A 20647-nucleotide genomic window follows, 5' to 3' on the forward strand; every position below is an offset into this window, starting at 1 on the left:
GCCTATCAAGCAAAGTGATAATTTGTATTTCCTGATTCAAATCAATATGATGTACAAATTTGGAATGTAGCCTGTTTTCTATTTCTGTAATCAGTTGCTGTACCTCTGCAGTAGTCTGTCGTGGTGCTGTTAAAGTTGTGTCCCCTGCTAACAATTGGAATAGAGGCTGCAATTGTGACAACGTAAGCCCCAAGTACGGCCGCAGCCATAACTTGAGCCCTATGTTCCATTTTGCACTCGTTCTACAACGGTCGTTTGCCACAGGTCCAAGGCTTGGCAGCCGCGCAGGTTAACCCTGCGTGGAAACACCAGCCCTGCGCTCCCTGCGGTTCGGGTTGCGAGGTAGCTGCTTAGGCCTGGAACTGGTTGGGAAGATTAATTTGTGTCAGCACACAGTTCCTCCATGCGTTCTTTCTCCAGTTTCCCTGCACTCTGCAGCTGGTTGTTATCAGCTGACCTTGAGCATTATACTTAGACCTGCACAGCTTCACAAAATGCCCTAGCTTCCCACAGCAATGACACATCAAAACAGAGTTATCTCTCCCACTCAGCTTCGACTTCTTAAGGCAGTTTTTCTTAAAGTGACCTTCTTGCTCGCATGTATAACAACGATGAACTACCTTAACTGCCGCCGCAAAAATTTTTGCTAAATGCTCCATCTGAAATGTGGTGTTTCCTACTTTCCCACAAGCATCCATTAGCTCAGTTAAGGTGGGGCCACAGTTCGCTATCCCTGCAACAACTTTCCTGCAGTCCTCATCTGTGTTGTCCCTCGCTAATTGTAGTAACAATGCTTCTTTTACAATTTTCCAATCTAACAGTTGCCAAATATTTCTTCCCTCAGGACCCGCACCCACAATCACCGGATATGCTTGTGGAATTACAACTCCTTCTAATAACGCATCTCGAATGACCCCTTTCCATTTCACTCCTCCCTCACCTCCCCCCCCTTCCCCTGTATACGCGTGCGGACGCTGACCCTCTCCCTCACCTCCCACATTACCAGATGGACGCAAACCTCCCCCCCCGCCCTGATCTAAAGGTGGAGTAGGGAGTTGTAAAGGAGGTTGAGGTGACCCTAATACTTGTCCCGAACACAGAGGGGGGTTTTGGGGGAGACATAGTCACGTGTCCCGAGGCGTTGGCTTAACGATACTGCTGCAATTCCGTCTTTAATTCTTCCAGTCGTCTACCAAGCTCTGTCATGTCAAGTTCGTGTCCATTTCGTGATGGTAACAGTCCTTTAAGTCCTTGTGACTCTGGTACTGCTGACTCCGTAAATGGCAAATCCGGTAAAAGTGGGTACAAAGCATGTTTACCCTCCTTCTTGTCCTCCTGCTCAGCCTCATCCGTAGAGAGATAAATGAGAGGGAGGGGGTTTCTGCCAAGTCTCCTGTTCAGCGTCTGAATCAATTAGTCCAAATCGAGTTTGTGTTTTAGGGCGCACTACCGGTTCTAATGGATCTGTATCTATTTTTCTCGCTCCCCGCTCCTCAGCTTTTTTGGAGCTGTCTGTACCCATGGCGATAAAGGAGCTGCCACTGGTACAGCCACCGGGGCCGTGGGAGGTGTTGGTCCCGCAAACAGCGAGGGGGTAGTAGACGCCTGCGGTCCTAAAGCCATAAAAGCTGTATGTGTGACTTCTCTCTCTGCTTTTATTCCTTTTAACGCTTCGCTAACCAGCCTCCATGTAGTAGAACAATTTAAAGGCTTCCTTATCACCACTTGACACCGCATTCCAGAGAGAGTCACCAATCTTCTCCCATAAAGGCACTTCAAAGACATCATTAAAGGTTGTAAAATGTCCTTTATCTTTTGCCCAGAACAGTAACTGCTTTAACGCAGCTTCATCATATTTAATTCCTCTCTCAGAGAGTATATGTTGGAGGAGTTTCACCACTGCCACTTCTGTCTTGGTCAGGGTAGACCCCATGTAAACACGCCCGAGCCGCATCCCATGTCGCCCGGTCCTCCCACGCAGCCCGTAGCAGCCGCAAGATAACTCCCCATGTTTTTAATTCTTTGGCAGAACCCGCTGCCATAGCTCCCTCAGCGAGCTTCATCAAGCACCGCTCCCAAGCACTCGGCTGTAAACAATCAGCCGGTCCTGCCACCGCTCCCTCCTTAACGAGATGGTCCACACACTGGGCTACGTCTTTCGATTTCACAGAAATCTTAAATTCCCTGCCCAGTAACGAAATCACCTTTATCAAGGCTTCCATGGTTCGCGAACCCACTCCGACCGCCTGCGGTCCGCCAGCCCAGCTATCACATGGGGGTCACCATTTGTTGCCACTTGTCTGCGGCAAGCTCCGTTCGGTTGCTGGCTGGCCTGAGGCTATCCGCACCCCAGGGCCATTGAGCACTGACACCAATGTGAGGATGCAACAAATGGCGTTTATTTAACTGCGCAACAGCCTTATATAGTCGTCTTGTCCCGTACGAACTCGCACGATACTTGCACATCCTGCTCCTTTCGCCACGCCTACCTTCCGTTACAGCCCGAGATTTTCCGGTCGCCGTACCCTAATCTACCTACAACAAACATTGCAAGTCTTTAAGAACAGCCAGGTAAAAAATTGCAACAAACTGTCTCAGTCCTGCCTTGGGAAAGGTCAGTAGAATAGATAACTATTCCAGTCCTCTAAGTGTTATCTTTTCACACAGCCTTCTATCAGTTTTCATTTGCTACCTTTCTAGAAATCTGACATCATAGATACATGCATACTCTGTCCCTTATACATTGATTCCCAATAACTGGAAATAATTCTCACCAGTACCTTAACTGTGGATTTATTCGTAATGAGCAGAAGATGTACTGATGTTGTTCTAAGCTGTGGTTAGTTGACAATATTGGAATGAAGCTGAAGGTTAACATCAAGCTTCTACTATGCCACTCCCGAGAAAGGTGAACAGATGTAATGGTCTTTAAGAATATTTTACTGAAGTAGACCATTTATTATGCAGCTCTTAGCTGATGGGGAAGAAGACTGGCCTGGCTGGACAGAGAGCTTTTGCTGGAACTCAGGGGAAAAAAAGAGAGTTTATGACCTTTGGAAGAAGGGGCAGGCAACTCAGGAGGACTACAAAGATGTCATGAGGCTGTGCACGAAGAAAATTAGAAGGGCCAAAGCCCAACTAGAACTTAATTTGGCTACTGCAGTAAAAGACAATAAAAATGTGCATATACATACATTAACAACAAAACGAGGTCGAAGGAGAATCTTCATCCTTTATTAGATGCAGGGGGAAACATAGTGACAAAGGCTGAGGAAAAGGCTGAGGTGCTTAATGCCGCCTTTGCCTCAGTCTTTAATAGTAAGACCAGTTGTGCTCTGGGTACCCAGCCCCCTGAGCTGGAAGACAGGGACGGGGAGCAGAGTGAAGCCCCCATAATCCAAGGGGAAATGGTTAGTGACCTGCTACACCATTTAGACACATGCAAGTCTATGGGGCTTGATGGGATCCTCCCAAGGGTACTGAGGGAGCTGGCAGAAGTGCTCACCAAGCCACTTTCCATCATTTATCAGCAGTCCTGGCTAACCAGGGAGGTCCCAGGTGACTGGAAATTAGTAAATGTGATGCCCATCTACAAGAAGGGTTGGAAGGAGGATCCAGGGAACTATAGGATGAGGGAAAGGCTGTGGATGTTGTCCACCTAGACTTTAGTAAAGCCTTTGACACTGTTTCCCATAGCATTCTTCTGGAGAAATTGGCTGCTCATGGCTTGGATGGGCATATGCTTCACTGGGTAAAAAAACTGGCTGGATGTCTGAGCCCAAAGTGTTGTCGGAAATGGAGTTAAATCCAGTTGGCAGCTGGTCACAAGTGGTATTCCCTAGGGCTCAGTATTGGGGCCAGTTCTGTTTAATATCTTTATCAATGATCTGGACGAGGGGATTGAGTGTACCCTCAGTAAGTTTACAGACGACACCAAGTTAGACAGGAGTGTTGATCTGCTGGAGGGTAGGAAGGCTATGCAGAGGGATCTAGACAGGCTGGATTGATGGGCTGGGGCCAACCGTATGAGGTTCAACAAGGCTAAGTGTCGGGTCCTGCACTTGGGGCACAACAATCCCATGCAATGCTACAGGCTTGGGGAAGAATGGATGGAAAGCTGCCTGGCAGAAAAGGACCTGGGGGTGTTGATCGATGGCCGTCTGAATATGAGCCAGCAGTGTGCCCAGGTGGCCAAGGCAGCCAACAGCATCCTGGCTTGTATCAGAAATAGCGTGGCCAGCAGGACAAGGGAAGTGATCGTCCCCCTGTACTCAGCACTTGTGAGACCGCACCTCGAATACTGTGTTCACTTTTGGGCCCCTCACTACAAGAAAGACATTGAGGTGCTGGAGTGTGTCCAAAGAAGGGCAATGAAGCCGGTGAAGGGTCTAGAGCACAAGTCTTATGAGGAGTGACTGAGGGAACTGGGGTGGTTGTTTAGCCTGGAGAAAAGGAGGCTCAGGGGAGACCTTATCGTTGTATACAAGTACCTGAAAGGAGGTTGTAGCGAGGAGGGTGCTAGTCTCTTCTCCCAGGTAACAAGCGATAGAATGAGAGGAAAAGGCCTCAAGTTGTGCTAGGGGAGGTTTAGATTGGATATCAGGAAAAATTTCTTCACTGAAAGGGTTATCAAGCATTGGAACAGGCTGCCCAGGGAAGTGGTTGAGTCAACATCCCTGGAGGTATTTAAAAGATGAGTACATGTGGTGCTTAGGGAAATGGTTTAGTGGTGGACTTGGTAGTGTTAGGTTAATGATTGGACTCGATGACCTTAAGGGTCTTTTCCAGCCTAAATGATTCTATGATTGTTTGGAGAGGATGTGAAAGTGTGAGGTGGGGAACAGAGGGTAGGGGTATGGACACAGTTGAAATCATGAAGTAGCCTGCAGTATAATTTATCTTCCACAAGTAAGTGGCTTCTGCTTCGTTTATGTACCACACTTTAAATTTTTTTGTGACCACATGGTGAACCAGATTTGGGAACTGGTCTGTCTGTAAATACCTCGAAAGATATCTTTTGCCTTATTTGGTTTATCACACAAACAGTTGTGCTGGTACAATTTGGTCGGCAATTCAGAAATGGAAATGCACTGTGGCTCTTTAAGCAGTACTAGTGATATGTACATTAATATGCATTAGACCCACTAAAGTGTGACTCAAAGAAAGTCAGAAAACAAATAAATTGTTGAATTCTATTGAATTCTTTGGTTTCTCATGAAGCAGAAAATGTGTTATGGTTCAGTTTTATCACTATGATAGTTTTAAATGTATCTGTCTTTTTTTTCTTCCTGAGTGTATTAGGTTGAGGGACAATGCAACTTCTGGGAGCTTTCCAAAAGCATTTGATGTTGTCCTGGTTTTGTAGGGATAAAATTTATAGAATCAAGTTTCTGTTAGATTTTGTTTCAGTTTGTGGCCAGCTGTGGTATGGTCATCAAGGCCATTAGCAGTGAAAGCCAGGGCAGCTGACTCAGGCTGGCCCACAGGTGTATTCTATAACATTAATGTCAGGTTCACTATAAAAGGGAGGGCTTGGTGGGGAGGGAGTGGCTTCTTTGATGTGCTCTCATCTTCCTCTTCGTATCCCTGGAGGGGTTTATCACCACTCTGTGGGCTGAGTATAATTTTGTGACTTTTGTATTAGTATTGATATTGGTTTCTTATTTTATTAAATCTGTTTAAATTTCAACCCATGAGTCTCCCTCCTTTTCCCAATTCCCTTTCTTGGTTAGGGATGGGAGATTGGGTGATAGAACAACTGCTTATTGTTTAGCCATGGGTGTGGGCTAAATGGAGAGAGGTGTTTAAGGGGCTTTCATGACTGTCAAGATCATTTCGGATCTCTCAGATTTACAGCACAATGTACTCTGTGATTTCAACTTTATTTCATGAGTTCATTAAGACACATAATAAACAAGCATGACAAACAGGGGCTCAATCCCTTTTGTCCAGACTAGTCTTATCACATGAGTTAACTTATTCACCAGTCAAGTTGTTACTGTGTCCTGGTTTGGCCTAAACCAGGCCGATTTTCCTTTCAGTGATTTTTACTTTCAGCTAAGTCTCCTCTAAGTAACTGCACTTTCTGAAACTAACTGCATGTTTTGCAGACAGTGTCTGCTTCCAGGACTGATAACGCTCGAAGTTTGTAGTTATCACTGAGGCACCGGTAGGGATGTTGTGCAGTAAGGCTCTTGCTGTACTTGTTCTTAGAGAAACCAAGGTCACTGCTGAATTCCTCACTGCTTACAAGTGAAGAGCAGAAGGGGGGTCGCAGCTGCAGCGGGGAGCAGACAGGGCAGGTGACCCAAAATTGACCAACGAGGATATTCCATCCCACTGGTTCCCTGACCGGGAATCGAACCCGGGCCGCGGTGGTGAAAGCGCCGAATCCTAGCCACTAGACCACCAGGGACACGTGTGTGGGACACACGTCATTCTCTGTATAAAGGGGGGGGATCACGAGGGTCTCGCTCTCTTTCTGCTATGGCCGGTGTCCAGGGAGGACTCCGTCTGTTTTCCTGCTGCCCCCGATCCCGATCCGTGCATCCCTGAATACAGCTCTCGACCATCGCTAGGCCCAGCCTGGGCCTTCCCGGAGCCTGCCCTGCAGTGCCGGTGGTGACGTGGCTGACTTCAGGGGAGCTCAATCTTGGTTTTGTATATATATATTTGTATATATTTGATTATTTCTATTATTATTATTATACTCTCTTTCATTATTATAGTTTATTAAAACTGTTTTAACTTTCCAACCCGGAAGTCTCTCTCCCTTTTCCCTTTCCCTTTCCCTTTGGGGGGAGGGGGGGGGATAACAGAGGGCATCTGCCACAGGTTTAATAGCTGGCCCAGCTTTAAAACCGTGACATACTGAAAAATAGTAACCAAGAAAACTCTCCAAACCAAATGAAAGTTTAGAAAGCCAACATTGGTTTATTGGAGCATTGGGTGCATGTGAGATCTCTTTCTAGCATGCACACGGAGGGAGAAAAGCACACTCATATACATTATAAAAAAAAAAAAAAAAAAAATTCATACAATTTCTGAGAAAAGCCTGCCTATTCTAGTAAACCTTATGCATATGCTAATATATTGCAAAATTGGCTTTGCACATGCATACTAAATTAGGGTAGTATCTCTGGTGGTTGTGATCCTCTATAATTGTGCTGTCTGCTGTATGGCCCCACTTCTCCGTAAGTGTGGTTGATGTCTTTATGTTGCAAAGATGTTGCACATGTAGGTCGGCCCCAAGGAAAAGATACTGTTTTGCCTCCGCAGGATATATCTCTTCTGGCCAAAGTTGCAGGTCAGAGTTGTAAATCAAGTCATTTAAGACACAGCAAAAGTGTTGTTCACAGGCTTGTTTATCTTTGGCATGCAGACTTGCTTATCTTGTCTGTATAAAGTTTACACAAAGGAGGCCTGTTTTTTACTAAATCATTTAAGTCTTTGGTATCAAAGTCATAAGGTTTCATAACTTTTAACCCGTAACTCTTAATATCGTGCACCTATGAGCAAAAAAAAGAATTGGTTACCTAGCCAAGAGTGAGAGTGCTCATCCTTCATCCTTCCTCATGGTGTGGGCATTCCCTGTATCACACTGGGAAGCGTGAAAGCCTCAGCAGTCTAGCTGCTGTTGAATCCACTTCAAAAGCTTTTTGGGTAAGCTGATGTTTTATACCCTCCAGCTTGGAGGTTTGGTCTATGCCATTTCAATAAGTTAGTGGATTCTGAGGAAACTTCCAGACAGAAGATAATGGTGAGGGTGAGATCGGGCTGTACCGGGGGGTTTCCGTACCCAAGGCCACGCGAGCAGCAGCCCCGAGTCCCGTCTGGACCTGGACGTTCCCGGCAACGAATCAGGCAAGGAGGGGGCGTAGCCGGAAGCACCACGGGAAGATTTGAAAGGCCCCTGGGGAGAGCGAGTGACCCGGAGCATGGCGTGGCAGTTTGCGCATGCAGGAAGGGCGGTGCAGGGAGGGCCCTGCAAACCGCCTGTAGGTCCGCATCCCAGGCAAGTGCTTCAGGCCCCTGCCAAAATGGTGTGCACTCGCCTTAGAGCCCAAACCAGCGTTTCTGCAGAGAAGGCCCCTGGGAAGTCTGATGCTTTCACCCAGACAGAGCCAGTAAGGAAAGAGGCGGTAGGCTGCAACGAGTGCCCCAACCCTTCCCCTGGTGAAAAGGTAAGTATCTGCTTAAGCTGTGCACGGGTTGATGATCTGTTACGTGAAGTGGCTGAGTTGAAGGAAACAGTTAGAAGGCTGCACAATGTTAGAAGAGTTGAGGCAGAGATAGATAGGTGGTATCAGCACCATGCCCCCTTAGAAGACACCACTAAGAAAGAGGCTCCTTGGACCCTGGTGACCCACAAAAGCAAGACTCCGCCTCAGTCTCCACCTGTTGCCGCTTGTCTGCGGCAAGCTCCGTTCGGTTGCTGGCTGGCCTGAGGCTATTCGCACCCCAGGGCCATTGAGCACTGACACCAATGTGAGGATGCAACAAATGGCGTTTATTTAACTGCGCAACAGCCTTATATAGTCGTCTTGTCCCGTACGAACTCGCACGATACTTGCACATCCTGCTCCTTTCGCCACGCCTACCTTCCGTTACAGCCCGAGATTTTCCGGTCGCCGTACTCTAATCTACCTACATTTCCCCCTCCCCATGCTTCAAGTCATGCGAAGTAAAGCGTATCGCTGATTCTGTTTAAAGGTAACACAGATCAGGCCTTTTAGAGCCTACTCTGAGGCCTACTCTTGCTAAACCATTGCTAAACCATCCGGTATCAATTTCCCCCTTTGGAAGTAGTTAGATTTATTATCTCACTACTTCCATATACTATTCTCAATGATTGTCTTAACACAACCCACGCAGATCCCTATGATAACTATAATCACAACTACATAAACTATTCCCTCTAATAATGTGGCTAACCATCCTTTTAGAGACAATCCACCGTACTCCTGCGCCTGTAGAGACAGAAGCATAACCTCGACCCATTAGTAATAGTTCCCCTGGTCCCAACCATTCGTTAGTACCTGGTTCCCTATACCACACTTCGCCTTTGTTTTTCACATAGCTTGCTCCCTGTCGAACTGCCTCCCAATGTATTACAATTGGGGGTCGCTCCTTATCTCCTGCTAAAGTTAAATGGTTAAGTACATAAACAGCTTTTGCAAGTCTCTCAGAAGGTTCAGTCTCCTCTCCCCCTTTTTGTTTTTGCAGAAGCTGTTTCAATGTACTATGAGCACGTTCCACAATCGCCTGACCCGTAGGCGAATGAGGAATCCCAGTGACATGTGTAATACCCCATAGTTGACAAAATTGACGAAAAATCTGTGAACAGTATGCTGGTCCATTATCAGTCTTAAGTTGTTGTGGAACCCCAAGACTCGCAAAGCAAGCAAGTAAATGTCATTTGACATGACGACCTGTTTCCCCAGTTTGTGCTGTTGCCCATATTACATGTGAAAACGTATCAACAGATACATGAACATATTTGAGCCTTCCAAATTCTGCAATGTGAGTAACGTCCATTTGCCACAGTTGCAACGCACTCAATCCTCGAGGATTTACCCCTATTCCAATTCCCATGCCAATTTTCTGACAACTAGGACAAGCACTAACTAATTCACGTGCTTGTGCCATGGTGAGGTGAAATTGTTTCGCTAATATTTTTGCTGATTGATGAAAGAATTGATGGGATAGGCGAGCTTGTTCAAATAAATTTGGTGATATTTGCGTATAGGACACAAGTGTGTCTGCTTTATTATTTCCAATGCTCAAATTTTGATCAAATTGATGACTACGAATGTGAGTGACAAAATAAGGTACCTCTCTGAGGTTTATTGCTTGATGCAACTGTAGCAAAATTGTGTAAAGTCGCATATTCTTCACTGGTCGTATAAAAGCTCTTTCAATTCGATTTACAATGCCTGCTGCATAAAGAGAGTCTGTTACAATATTGATAGTTAAATCCTTCCATTTTACAAAAACCTGATATATCGCAAAAAATTCAAGTGTCTGCAATGAGTCCTCAGTTTGTCCTGAGAATTTACAATGTTTCCATTGTCCATCCTCTTGTCAGGTAATAACTGCTGAATGTGATCGCTTTCCTGCATCAGTAAAAACAGTTAGTCCAGTCACAGATATCTCTGATCTGATAGGTTTTTCTTCCCAATCCTGTTTTCAAATAAACTGTAGCTTTTTATCTTTTGGCAAATGTGTCAACAATTGTCCAGTAAAGTCCTGTAAGGCCTTTTGAAAAAGAGTTGACTGATTTGTTAACCCCTGTAGATATTCCTTTCTGATAGGTAAATAGATAGCATCTGAGTCTAGTCCGGTAATGTCTGTAATCCTTTTATGCACTTTGATAAGCAATTGTGCTATTGCTTCCACTCTGGTACAAATTGTTGTTTTAGGATGAAAAACCAAAGAGTCCACTCGAGCATTGCCTTCTGCAATAAACCCAGGCAAATTAGTATGATTTCTTACATATAAAACATAAACCAATGCAGTTCGGATTTGAATTTCTTGCCACAGAGCTCGCAGCAATTCAAAACCACACTGATTACATATATGCTCTATAACAGATCTATCCAATTGCTTTATAATGCCAGCTACATATGCTGAATCAGCAATCAAATTAAAGGGAATGGGAAAATTCTGAAATGCTTCTAATACAGCTCGTAATTCTACCACCTGAGGTGAACCCTTTTGTTGTACTACCATAGATTCCCACTTGCCATCAGAATACCAGACAAGGCCCGCCTTGCCTGTGTTCCCAGATCCATCCGTAAAAATGGTAATTCCATCCACAGGAGTGTCTGTGCACCACACTCCTGTGGCAATTGGAAGTTCCACACTCAATTTTATAACAGGATGGGAGGGCAAGTGGTAAACAACCTGTCCCGAGAAATTCTCCATGGCTGTTTGCAAAGCAAAGCTATTAGCCATACACCACTCAAAATATTGAGCTGCAATAGGAATGGTTAGTGATGCAGGGATATCTGGCCACAAGCTCCCGACATCGCATCTGTCCTTTGATGAATAATCTGTGCCAATAGCTCTGTAACGAATCTGATCATTCTGAATTCCATTGACCAATTATTGCATACGGAATTTGCCTATCAAACAAAGTGATAATTTGTATTTCCTGATTCAAATCAATACGATGTACAAATTTGGAATGTAGCCTGTTTTCTATTTCTGTAATCAGTTGCTGTACCTCTGAAGTAGTCTGTCGTGGTGCTGTTAAAGTTGTGTCCCCTGCTAATAATTGGAATAGAGACTGCAATTGTGACGACGTAAGCCCCAAGTACGGCCGCAGCCATAACTTGAGCCTTATGTTCCACAGTACCCACTTTTGCCCATGCCTTTATCATAGCATTCAAATCTGTTTTTCCAGGTAAAGCTTCAATGATCTTTTGACAATCAGCATTAGCATTATCCCTGTTTGCCACAGGTCCAAGGCTTGGCAGTCGCGCAGGTTAACCCTGCGTGGAAACACCAGTCCTGCGCTCCCTGCGGTTCGGGCTGCGAGTTAACTGCTTAGGCCTGGAACTGGTTGGGAAGATTCATTTGTCTCAGCACACAGTTCCCCCCCCCACGTTCTTTCTCCAGTTTCCCTGTACTCTGCAGCTGGTTGTTATCAGCTGACCTTGAGCATTATACTGAGACCTGCACAGCTTCACAAAATGCCCTAGCTTCCCACAGCAATGACACATCAAAACAGAGTTATCTCTTCCACTCAGCTTCAACTTCTTAAGGCAGTTTTTCTTAAAGTGACCTTCCTGTTCGCATGTATAACAACGATGAACTACCTTAATTGCCGCCGCAAAAGTTTTTGCTAAATGCTCCATCTGAAATGTGGTGGTTCCTACTTTCTCACAAGCATCCATTAGCTCAGTTAAGGTGGCATTACTATTTGCCATCCCTGCAACAACTTTTCTGCAGTCCTCACCTGTGTTGTCTTTCGCTAACTATAGTGGTAATGCTTCTTTTACAATTTTCCAATCTAACAGTTGCCAAATATTTCTTCCCTCAGGACCCGCACCCACAATCACCGGATATGCTTGTGGAATTATAACTCCTTCTAATAACGCATCTCGAATGACCCCTTTCCATTTCACTCCTCCCTCACCTCCCCCCCCTTCCCCTGTATACGCGGGCGGAAGCTGACCCTCTCCCTCACCTCCCACATTACCAGATGGACGCAAACCTCCCCCCCCGCCCTGATCTAAAGGTGGAGTAGGGAGTTGTAAAGGAGGTTGAGGTGGCCCTAATACTTGTCCCGAACACAGAGGGGGGTTTGGGGGAGACATAGTCACGTGTCCTGAGGCGTTGGTTGAACGGTGCTGCTGCAATTCCGTCTTTAATTCTTCCAGTCGTCTACCAAGCTCTGTCATGTCAAGTTCGTGTCCATTTCGTGATGGTAACAGTCCTTTAAGTCCTTGTGACTCTGGTACTGCTGACTCCGTAAATGGCGAATCCGGTAAAGGTGGGTACAAAGCATGTTTACCCTCCTTCTTGTCCTCCTGCTCAGCCTCATCCGTAGAGAGATCAATGAGAGGGAGGGGATTTCGGAGGGGGTTTCTGCCAAGTCTCCTGTTCAGCGTCTGAATCAATTAGTTCAAATCGAGTTCGTGTTTTAGGGCGCACTACAGGTTCAAATGGATCTGTATCTATTTTTCTCGCTCCCCGCTCCTCAGCTTTTTTCGGAGCCGTCTGTACCCACGGTGATAAAGGAGCTGCCACCGGTACAGCCACCGGGGCCGTGGGAGGTGTTGGTCCTGCAAACAGTGAGGGGGTAGTAGACGCCTGCGGTCCTAAAGCCATAAAAGCTGTATGTGTGACTTCTCTCTCTGCTTTTATTCCTTTTAACGCTTCGCTAACCAGCCTCCATGTAGCAGACAATTTAAAGGCTTCCTTATCACCACTTGACACCGCATTCCAGAGAGAGTCACCAATCTTCTCCCATAAAGGCACTTCAAAGACATCATTAAAGGTTGTAAAATGTCCTTTATCTTTTGCCCAAAACAGTAACTGCTTTAACGCAGCTTCGTCATATTTAGTTCCTCTCTCAGAGAGTATATGTTGGAGGAGTTTCACCACTGCCACTTCTGTCTTGGTCAGGGTAGACCCCATGTAAACACGCCCGAGCCGCATCCCATGTCGCCCAGTCCTCCCGCGCAGCCCGTAGCAGCCACAAGGTAACTCCCCATGTTTTTAATTCTTTGGCAGAACCCGCTGCCATAGCTCGCTCAGCGAGCTGCATCGAGCACCGCTCCCAAGCACTCGGCTGTAAACAATCAGCCGGTCCTGCCACTGCCCCCCCCTTTAACAAGATGGTCCACACACTGGGCTACGTCTTTCGATTTCACAGAAATCTTAAATTCCTCGCCCAGTAACGAAATCACCTTTATCAAGGTTTCCATGGTTCGCGAACCCACTCTGACCGCCTGCGGTCCGCCAGTCCAGCAATCACGTCGGGGTCACCGCTTGTTGCCGCTTGTCTGCAGCAAGCTCCGTTCGGTTGCTGGCTGGCCTGAGGCTATCCGCACCCCAGGGCCATTGAGCACTGACACCAATGTGAGGATGCAACAAATGGCATTTATTTAACTGCGCAACAGCCTTATATAGTCGTCTTGTCCCGTACGAACTCGCACGATACTTGCACATCCTGCTCCTTTCGCCACGCCTACCTTCCGTTACAGCCCGAGATTTTCCGATCGCCGTACCCTAATCTACCTACACCACCCTCTAGTATCGCAACCAAAAACAGATATGAAGCTTTAACAGCTATAGATACCCACGGGCAAGATCCACAAGGTGTAACTGTACCAGCAGCAGACAGCGGATACCATAAAAAGAAATGACGAGTGCTCGTGGTGGGTGACTCTCTGTTGAGGGGCACTGAGGCACCCATCTGCCGACCTGACAGAGAATCACGAGAGGTATGCTGCCTTCCAGGCGCTAAGGTGTGAGATATTGCTGAGAGGGTGCCACAACTTGTTAAGAGATCGGATTACTATCCTCTGCTTCTCTTTCATGTGGGCATGAATGACACCACGAGCTGGAGCCTGGGTAGGATCAAGGAAGACTACAAGGCACTGGGGGTGCAAGTGAAGAACATTGGTGCCCAAGTTATCTTCTCCTCCATTTTACCCATCAGAGGAAAGGGGGCAACCATAAATAGATGTATAATGGAAATCAACTCTTGGCTTCATGGCTGGTGCTATCGTGAGGGTTTTGGCTTTTATGACAATGGGATACTCTTTGACAACTATAACCTGTTAGGGAGGGATGAGATCCCACCTGTCTAAAAGAGGCAAGGGAATCTTTGGCAGCAGGCTGGCCAACTTGGTGAGGCAGGCTTTAAACTGAAGGACTTAGGGGGTGGGGTCCAGAGAGATAATGCTTGTGCCATAGCCTCTATTGGGGGAATAAGCCAGGCCAATCAGAGCAGAGAGAAAGGTTCCTTAGCTGCCTCCCAAGATAGGAACAAGAAGGCCAACCACCTCAAGGGTATGTATAGACATCACGGATCCTCTTGCGCCTCTCCTGGGAAACCTGCATGCTTGGCTACCTCTCTGAAATGCTTGTATACCAATGCATGCAGCATGGGGAATAAACAGGAAGAACTGGAGATCTATGTGAGGTCGAAGGTCCATGATCTCATTGCAATTACAGAGACATGGTGGGATAGCTCTCATGACTGGAATGCTGTCATGGATGGCTACGTACTTTTTAGGAAGGACAGGTCAGCAAGGCGAGGAGGTAGAGTTGCCCTTTATGTGAGAGAGCAACTGGAATGTATCGAGCTGAGCCTAGGGAAGGATGAAGAACAAGTAGAGAGCCTATAGGTAAGAATTAAGGGGTAGGCTAATATGGGTGACACAGTTGGGGGGTTTACTACAGGCCACCTGATCAGGAAGAGGAAGTAGATGAGTCCTTCTACAGACAGCTGGAAGTAGCCTCGTGATCGCAGGCCCTAGTTCTCATGGGGAACTTCAATCACCCTGATATCTGCTGGAAAGACAACATAGCTAGGCACCCACAGTCCAGGAGGTTCCTACAGAGCATTGACGATAACTTTTTGACACAGGTGGTGGAGGAGCCAACATCGAGAGGTGCGCTGCTAGACCTTGTGTTAACAAATAACGAAGGTCTGGTTGGAGATGTGAAAGTTGGGGGTAGCCTGGTGTCACGGTTTAAAGCTGGGCTGGCTCTTAAACCTGTGGCAGATGCTCTCTGTTAACCCCCCCCCCCCCCCCCCCCCCCCACCCGAAGGGAAAGGGAAAAGGGAGAGAGACTTATGGGTTGGAAAGTTAAAACAGTTTTAATAAACTATAGTAATGAAAAAGAATATAACAACAATAATAATAGAAATAATCAAATATATACAAATATATACAAAACCAAGACTGAGAGCTTGGAAATCCTCCTCAGGCAGAGTTGCTCCCCCCAGCACAGGCAGAGGGGAAAATGCAATAGCTCCCCCTGCCATCACACCTGCAGGCTTTTAACTGGAGAATTGGCAAAGCTGGTACCAATCAGTGGGAGACAGGAGGGCCCCTCCCTCCTGGGCCCCACCTCCAGGAGGCAGTGGGTTAGTGATAAATAGGAAAGTGAGAATGACATGTATGGGATGGAATACCTTGTTGGTCAATTCTGGGCCAGCTGCCCTGTCTGCTCCTCCCTGCAGGTGCGAGCCCCCTTTGGCTCTTCACTCATAAGCAGTGAGGAATTTAGCAGGGACCTTGGTTTCTCCAAGACTAATTGGCCTGGTTTGGGCCAAACCAGGACATTCCACCCCTTATTCCATACCATTCACGTCATACTTGGATCACCACTACCTTTTCATTTCCAAATATATATACACATATCACTAGTTTATGATTCATCTCTATACAAAAAGTTCATTAAGTTCATTTGGTTCAGGATTGTGGGTTTCCATCTGGCTAGCAGTCTCTCAGCAGTCTCTCTGGCTAGCAGTCTCTCTTTCGTCATGGTTCGTGCCCACGGGTTGCAGGTTAAAGATGTCAGACTTGAGGAGGTTATTGGACGCCACTTGATGAAGCTAGCTCCGGTCTCATCACCACTGTCTTAACCTGAAAGACACTTATGCAGTAACAACATACAGTTCAGAATTAAGTAGTCTCACCCAGAATCAGATCACCTTCAGGGACACATCGGACTTCACCATCTTGCAACATCACCCACCAAGTACATCCAGGTCCCTGAGCAAAAGCAATCCCACGAATGGGTTTACCTTTGCCCATTGCAGGAAGAATCCAGACAGTTTTTCCCAATAGATTCCTTTCATGCACCACAGGGACTTTATCTCCTTCTACTGTACGTAGAAGGTCTGACTGAGCAGGGCCAGCTCAATTGATAGATCCCCTGGTGTTAACTAGCCAGGTAGCTTGTGCCAGATGCTTATCCCAGTTTTTAAAGGTTCCACCCCCCATTGCTTTCAGGGTAGTTTTTAACAGCCCATTATACCGTTCAATTTTCCCAGAGGCTGGTGCATGATAGGGGATGTGATATACCCACTCAATGCCATGCTCTTTGGCCCAGGTGTCTATGAGACTGTTTTTGAAATGAGTCCCATTGTCCGACTCAATTCTCTCTGGCGTGCCGTGTCGCCACAAGATTTGCTTTTCAAGGCCCAGAATAGTGTTCCAGGCAGTGGCATGGGGCACAGAGTATGTTTCCAGCCATCCGGTGGTCGCCTCCACCATGGTAAGCACATAACGTTTACCCTGGCGGGTTTGAGGGAGTGTGATGTAGTCAATTTGCCAGGCCTCCCCATATTTATATTTCAACCACCTCCCCCCATACCACAAAGGTTTTAACCTTTTGGCTTGCTTAATTGCGGCGCATGTTTCACAATCATGGATAACCTGTGCAATAGAGTCCATAGTTAAGTCCACCCCTCGGTCACGAGCCCATCTGTATGTTGCATCTCTCCCTTGATGACCTGAAGCGTCATGAGCCCACCAAGCTAAAAATAGTTCACCTTTATGTTCCCAGTCCAAGTCTATTTGGAACACTTTAGCAGCCTGATCCGCTTGTTGGTTGTTTCGATGTTCCTCAGTTGCCCGACTTTTAGGTACGTGAGCATCTACATGATGTACCTTCACGACTAGTTTCTCTAGCCAAGCAGCAATATCTTGCCACAGTTCAGCAGCCCAAATAGGTTTACCTTTGCGCTGCCAGTTGCTTCGCTTCCACTGCTTTAACCACCCCCACAAGGCATTTGCTACCATCCATGAGTCAGTATAAAGATACAGCCTTGGCCACTTTTCTCGTTCAGCAATGTCTAAAGCCAGCTGGATGGCTTTTACCTCTGCAAATTGACTCGATGCACCTTGTCCTTCTGTGGCTTCTGTGACTCGTTGTATGGGACTCCATACAGCAGCTTTCCACTTCCGTTGCTTTCCTACAAGACGGCAGGATCCATCGGTGAACAGGACATACTGCTTCTCATCCTCTGGTAGTTCATTATATGGTGGGGCTTCTTCAGCACGTATCACCTCCTTTTCTGGTGGCATTCCGAAGTCTTTGCCTTCTGGCCAGTCCATGATCACTTCTAGGATTCCTGGGCAATTAGGGTTTCCTATTCGAGCCCTCTGTGTAATTAATGCAATCCATTTACTCCATGTAGCATCAGTTGCATGATGGGTAGTGGGAACCTTACCCTTGAACATCCAGCCTAGTACTGGTAATCGGGGTGCCAGGAGAAGCTGTGCATCTGTACCAATTACCTCTGAAGCAGCTCTAACTCCTTCATATGCTGCCACTATCTCTTTTTCAGTTGGAGAGTAATTGGCCTCGGAGCCCTTGTATCCTCGACTCCAAAATCCTAGGGGTCGACCTCGAGTCTCCCCTGGCACTTTCTGCCAGAGGCTCCAGGTAGGACCATTGTCCCCAGCTGCGGTGTAGAGCACATTTTTAACATCTTGTCCCATACGGACTGGTCCAAGGGCTACTGCATGCACAATCTCTTGTTTAATCTGTTCAAAGGCCTGTCGTTGTTCAGGACCCCACTGAAAATCATTCTTCTTTCTGGTCACCTGATAAAGAGGGCGTACAATCTGGCTGTAATCTGGAATATGCATTCTCCAGAAACCCACAACGCCTAAGAAGGCTTGTGTTTCCTTTTTGTTAGTTGGTGGGGACATAGCTGTTATTTTGTTGATCACCTCTATCGGGATCTGGCGACGCCCATCTTGCCATTTAATCCCTAAAAACTGGATCTCCCGGGCAGGTCCCTTGACTTTGCCTCTTTTTATGGCAAAACCAGCTTTCAGAAGAATTTGGATTATTTTCTCCCCTTTGTCAAAAACTTCTGCTGCTGTATCACCCCATACAATGATGTCATCAATGTATTGCAAATGTTCTGGAGCTCCACCCTTTTCTAGTGCAGTCTGGATCAGTCCATGGCAAATAGTAGGACTGTGTTTCCACCCCTGGGGCAGTCGATTCCAGGTGTACTGGATACCTCTCCAGGTAAAAGCAAACTGTGGCCTGCACTTTGGTGCCAAAGGAATAGAGAAAAATGCATTAGCCATGTCTATGGTGGCATACCACTTGGCTGCCTTTGACTCCAGTTCATATTGAAGTTCTAGCATGTCTGGCACAGCAGCACTCAGCGGTGGCGTAACTTCATTTAGGCCACGATAGTCCACAGTTAATCTCCATTCTCCATCAGACTTTCGCACTGGCCATATAGGACTATTAAAGGGTGAGTGAGTCTTGCTAATCACTCCTTGATTTTCTAATTGTCTAATCAGTTTATGAATGGGGATCAGGGAGTCTCGATTGGTGCGATATTGTCGTCGGTGCACCGTGGTAGTAGCAATTGGCACCTGTTGTTCTTCAACCTTCAGCAACCCCACAACAGAAGGGTCTTCTGAGAGGCCAGGCAAGGTAGACAGCTGTTTAATGTCCTCAGTCTCTACAGCTGCTATACCAAAGGCCCATCTATACCCTTTTGGGTCCTTAAAATACCCTCTCTTGAGGTAGTCTATGCCAAGGATGCATGGAGCATCTGGGCCAGTCACAATGGGGTGCTTTTTCCATTCATTTTTAGTTAGGCTCACTTTGGCCTCCAATACAGATAACTTCTGAGATCCCCCTGTCACTCCAGAAATACTGATAGGTTCTGCCCCTTTATGATCCGATGGCATTAGGGTGCACTGTGCACCAGTGTCTACCAAGGCTCGATACCTTTGTGGTTTTGATGTGCCAGGCCATCGAATCCACACAGTCCAATAAACTCGGTTGTCCCTCTCCTCCACCTGGCTGGAGGCAGGGCCCCCCTAATTAAGAAATGGATTCGTGCTGCTCACAGGGACTGGACCTTCATTTCTCCTATTCACACTTGGGAAAAAGGGACTTGAGGCCTATCTACCCTGGCTGGGGTCCTGCTCACTGGTAACTGGAGCAGCCATCCTCCTAGGAAAATTCTCTCTGGTATTTCTTTTAGCTTGCAACTCACGTACTCGTGCCTGTAGGGTACTGGTAGGTTGTCCATGCCATCTACTCATGTCCTCCCCATAACCACGCAGGGCAAACCACAGGATACCTCATGATGTGTTCTGTTTCCTTTGAGCTGGTCCTGTAGGAGGGCGTTTTCTCCTAACAGCTGCAACGCGCGCCTGTGTAGGTAGAGAGTCAAGTTTATTCTCGATCCTGGACAGTTTGTCTGACAGTTGTTTAAATGAGTCCTTGTTTTCCTTAGTCAGTTTTTCCACAGCCAAGATGCGTGCCTGCAGTGGGGAAGAAATACTATCTTCATACTGTCGCATACAGTTAACCATTTCGCCCACACTAGGTCATGCCATAGCATCTTCTCCCCATACTAATATTGACAATGTATGGGTATATGTCGATGGAGCATTCTTCACAACCTTCCGGAACATGGATCGGTTGCATTCCACTTCATCAGGATCTACAGGATCTACAATTTCCCATGGGTGTCTATAAATGATCTCTTGCACAGCTAGTTCTCTAAGGTAGTTAATACCTTTTCCTATAGTGGTCCATTTGCTTAGGTGGCTCATAACATCATCTTTATAGGGATACCTGCTCTTTACAGCTGACAAGAGTCGCCTCCAGAGACTGATAGCGTTTGACTTTCTTGCAAGCGCCTTATCAATACCACCATCTCTGGACAGGGATCCCAACTGTCTGGCTTCTCTGCCATCTAATTGCATGCTGTCTGCCCCATTATCCCAGCATCGGAGCAACCAGGTAATAATTTGCTCACCGTCATAACGGCTGAAGTCTTTCCTTATATTTCTCAGGTCCTTCAGGGATAAGGAGTGGTAGGTTATCTCTACGTCCGAGTCCTCCTCTTGTGATAGTTCTGCTTTAGAAGGACCTTTCTTCTGTGATGGGTCTGCTTTAAAAGGACCATCAAGGAAACCCCCATCTGTGTCAGGCCCTAACTCTGCCTGAGAAGGGCCCTCACCTGGGTCATATGATGGCTCTGCCTTAGAAGGCTCTGAGTCATCATCCTTCTCTTCACAAGCTGATTTCTTTTGGTATTTCTTCCTGGTTACAGGAGCAATTGGTACAGATTCGATAGATGCTGGGGTCTGAGTAGATGCAGTGGCTGTCGGGGGAGTGCTGAGAG

The 20647-nt window shown here is 46.7% G+C and overlaps 1 protein-coding gene and 1 non-coding gene across 2 annotated transcripts in view; one reads left to right on the forward strand and one right to left on the reverse strand.

Annotated features, from left to right (window-relative positions):
• Positions 1-20647, forward strand: part of LOC137677088 (cyclin-dependent kinase 7-like) — a 58857-nt gene that overhangs the window by 14636 nt on the left and 23574 nt on the right. The window lies entirely within an intron of this gene.
• Positions 6344-6415, reverse strand: TRNAE-UUC (transfer RNA glutamic acid (anticodon UUC)). The gene has a single exon. It is a non-coding gene; the product is annotated as a tRNA-Glu (tRNA).

This window comes from Nyctibius grandis (assembly GCF_013368605.1).
Source record: "Nyctibius grandis isolate bNycGra1 chromosome W unlocalized genomic scaffold, bNycGra1.pri SUPER_W_unloc_1, whole genome shotgun sequence".
Classification (NCBI taxonomy): Eukaryota; Metazoa; Chordata; class Aves; order Nyctibiiformes; family Nyctibiidae; genus Nyctibius; species Nyctibius grandis.